Genomic DNA, 4,497 nt, shown 5'->3' with positions numbered 1-4,497 from the left:
TTTTTTTTTTTTTTTTTTTTTTTTTTTGTCTCATGTCACAGATGACTGTTTCGCACAAACACAGCATAGTGGAAGAAAAATTCAGAAGCAAAGTAGCCAAGCACATGTTACGATGGCCACGAATGCTTGGTCAGAATCCTTCCCCTTTGCTCAGCAGTGAACTTATTCCCAGCACCCTTCCCTCCTGACTTGTCCTCCTCACTGTCCAGTTTCTGTTCTTTCCTTGGGTTTCCTGTGAAGTTGGAGGGAAGTTTGTAGTCATGTGACACTAGCCGTCCTGCCCCTGCTGTCAGAGATTTTTTTCTCCAGAGAGGTGCCTGTCCTGTGCTTGGATAGTCAGTTGGTTATTTGTGTATGAAACAATGTACAAATCAATGTTTTGAAAATAATGATCTCAGACTTTCTAAGTTAAATTTTAAACAATTTGATTGTTTGCCATATTGGGTGGGTTTACTCTTAGAATCGCATGCTGTAGAAATGCTCTCAAGTGCATATAGGACTCAGTCCTTAGATGTTCTTTTTATTTTAAGAAATAACCTCTTCAAGTTGTAACCGTGACGGCTTTGTCCATTACTGTTGCTATTCTGCACACATATCAGAAGCAGCAAGCGCGCTTTACACACTGGAGTAGTGGGATAAGTCACTGTTTTCTTTACTTTACAAAACAAAACAGTCCTGTTGGGAACGATTGCTGTCGGATTCAGGAAGGGAGGGGGAAAGCTGCTCTGCTGCCTCTGCCACTTCCTGGAAGCCTGCCTCCGTGGAACAGCCTTTTGCATCTGAGGCGACCATTTTTACACCATGCAGATCTTCGTGGTTATCATCTCAAAGCCATGTTCAGCAGCAGCATTTGGACAGCAGTGTTCTGTGGGTTCTCCCCTCCCCCATATCCTGCACCCCTCATAGCAGTAGTGGCTTCGCCATTCTGTTTTCTGCAGCGTCCTGTACAAAACTGTGCTGTGAGTGTGCGGTAGGCCTGGACATGGCAAAGAGAATACAGCGAAGCCCCTTCTCTTCCTACCAAACAACTCTGTAGAGCTCTCTGCACCCTGTACCCTTTTCACCTTTTGTATTTAATTTTAAAGTCAGTGTACTGCAAGGAGGCTGGATGCAAGATAGATACTATATTAAACTGTACTGTTATTTAAGATGTAATAAAGCAGTTTGACATGAGGGACTCTGGTGTGATGGTTATTGGAGGGTCAGCTTCAGTGTGTGGATGTAGCCACATGTCCATACAGCTGACTCAGCAGTTATATAACGTCATGAGGTTAGGACCAGCCTGATCTACTTTAAATTTTAGGACTGCCAAGCAATATAGACACTGTCTCAAGGGGGTTGGGGGGGGATCAGCTCCTGGGAGGTTTCTGATACATATCTCAGGCCTGAAGAGCCACATGTTTTCACGACAAGTGGCCTTTCACCCTCAGCATCTGGGCCCAGTCTGCCATCTCCTGTTTCAGCATCTACCAACCAGCTGCTTTGGCTTCTTCCTCTTTCTCCACTAAAATATCTGAGGACCTGCCCTTCCAAAGACACTCCTTTTGACTAAGCAGCATTTCCTTCTTAGTCAACAAAGGTTACTGCAACTTGAAGGAGTAAGCATCAACCCCGGGTTGTTGGACTGCTATTCCAGCTTCTGGAACCCATTTCACTGCAGTGCCTGGTTCTAAGCTTTCTCTCTCCCCCCCCCCCCCTTTCTAAGATTTATTTATTTAATGTATTCACCATTGCTCTCTTCAGATACACCAAAAGAGGGCATCAGACCCCATTACAGACGGTTGTGAGCCACCATGTGGTGGTTGCTGGGAATTGAACTCAGGACCTCTGAAAGAGCAATCAGTGCTTTTAACCACTGAGCCATCTCTCCAGCCCCTCGTTCTAAGCTTAATGATACAATTTTTAATCTTAAGTTGTTTTTTTTTTTCCTCTTTTTCGAGACAGGGTTTCTCTGTGTAGCCTTGGCTGTCCTGGAACTCACTCTGTAGACCAGGCTAGCCTGGAACTCAGAAATCCACCTGCCTCTGCCTCCCAAGTGCTGGGATTAAAGGCGTGTGCCACCACTGCCCGGCTAATCTTAAGTTTTAAGATTATAAAAGACAACTAATCTTCAGGCTCACATCCTCTAAATACTGACGGGGCCAGGCCACCTTGTTTGGACGATGATAAGCAAATGAATCCATCCAGGGTCCGTGGTGCACCTTGAAGTGACTCCCCTGGTGCCACACAAATGTTGTGATTGGCAGGTCAAGCAGGTGGTTTTGCCTAGTGTAATTCTCAGTTTACCTGAAATAAATGTGTTCACACACACAAATCCTTTGCAAGTCTTAACCTACCTCAACTCCCACTGAGAATGCAGAGCACTTAAGGTCTTTTTGATCTGGAGGGTGAGGCTAACTATGCCCCCAACAATACCTTCTGTCTTTGGGAATCCATTGCCTGACTACAAGCAGGCCTGAATGGACTGGAGTAGGTCTGTCTCTATCTCAGAAGACCTGTCCTGCTTCTCAACCAACGTCAAGGCCACTACCCACTTGTCATTGAAAACATGTTTACTTTGAATATGTGGGCAGCTTTAATGACCAAAGAGCATACAAGAGCATAAGTCCTGAGCAACAGGCCTCACAAATGCTCAGGCTTACACATTTACATCCACCATTAAATATCACTCGTGCTCTGAAAGCTGAGGTGCTAGGGTTCCCTGTGTGTAGTCACCCAGTCTGCTGCCCATAGTGGGAGTACACCTGTTCAAATGTACACAGACAGCTGAGAGGCTGCTGTATCTTAGACCCACTTTTGCTGTGTCCCTTCATCTTGTCTCCTGTATATGGGCTGATACCCTTTTATAACCCCAGGATTCCAATTCTGTTGGCCTGTAAAGGGAACTACCTCATTATTTGCCAAATACTATAGGCTGGGATCCCAATAAAAGGCCAGAAGAGAGCTGGGCTGGCCTGGTTCCAGCTTGCTCCTTTTGCTGTTTCCTGTGGGTCCTACTCTCATACTGTGCCCCTTTTCAGTACAGCTTGGCACCACCAGCGTTCTGTTAGACCACTCCAACCCCTCAGGATCCAAGAGCAGCCAGCAGCCTGTCACCTCTGCCTCTTCACACAAGGTAATCTTGGACAAGGTATTTGCCCTCAGGTTCCCCATGTGGGAACCCATGAATAGTCTGGCAGGGATTCTATGAGAACGAAGTCCCTGGTGTGAGATTACAGTTGGTAACTATGTAACCCAGACTCCTGAACCCACTGCTCCATTGCCTGAGATATCTGTTCCTAACTACCCTAGGCAGGGCTCTGCTTTTGCCTGCTGCACTCAAAAAGCGAGTGTCTGGCAGCAGTCCCACTTGAGAAGGGATAAGGTTGCCCCTCACCCACCCCAATAAAGAGACTCTAGCCCCTGATGGTGACATCAGTATTGGTCTTTGCCTATGCCAAGTACACTGTTGGAGGATGGACAAGATAATTTCTTAGTATCTCATGACAATCAACTCTCCTCTATAATATACTCTTCTGGTTAACCGTCACCTTATTTAGGTACAGAACAGCCTTCACTCAGCTGTTTGTTCCATCCTAGTCACATGAAACCAATTTCCCACTTAGTACTAAGACAGGACCCAAAGAGGTACAAGGCTCCCCCTCATATCTGTGCCTGAGAGCTTACCTGACAGGACAGACAGACACGGACACACACACAGTGTGACAGCCTGACTTTTTGTCACAGTCCCATCCTGTTTACAGCTCTTCATTCTTTCTTTTCCTTGTCATTTAGCCTTTGAAGAGGACTAAGTCCAGGTATTGGAGGCCTGAAGCAAAAATGTGTATAATTGCCTTAATTTCTTTCTAGTACCTCACTCACCCCCATGTGACCTTTGATCTGCTGCCCTTTGAAACTAGCCCAAATTAAACACTCTAGGAGTCTTTGAGTACCCTCTTGCCTTCCAAGTCATTAGTACAGTGGTGGGAATGAGCACTTGGTATCTGAGTCTTCAGCATCTGGTGGGGCCCTTAGTGTAAGACATTGTACAATGTCAGCTTTGTTCCTTCCTCTGAAATGGAGAAGCCACCTGCACAGTCCAGGCCTTGGTCCCACTGTATAAAAAGGGTTTCCCCAGCAATCACTGGACATCTGCTATTTCAATTCAAGACTACACAAGTTACTTGGTGTGTGACCTTGGACTGCAGACCATAGACTGGCTGCCTTTGCAGAAGGATATGACTACTCCCACTCTGGAAGTCTCTCCAGGCCTGGCCATGTGCCTGTCATTTACCACTAGATACCAATCAAGTATTATTATTATTATTATTATTATTATTATTATTATACAATAGCAGCCAAAAGCACAGTTACAGCCTTTGGTGGGTGGGTGTGGCTGGCATTCACTCTAGAGAAGTTAGGCTTACAAAACTCATGAGGAAGTTACAAAATTTAAGAAATCCCCACAAATTTCCTACCATTCTCCCTACCCACAATTTTGCGTCCTCACTGCATCGA

Source organism: Grammomys surdaster, unplaced genomic scaffold (assembly GCF_004785775.1).
Source record: "Grammomys surdaster isolate TR1022 unplaced genomic scaffold, NIH_TR_1.0 126185, whole genome shotgun sequence".
Taxonomy (NCBI): Eukaryota; Metazoa; Chordata; class Mammalia; order Rodentia; family Muridae; genus Grammomys; species Grammomys surdaster.
The sequence above is the reverse complement of the archived record's forward strand: the minus strand, read 5'-3'. Positions refer to the sequence as shown.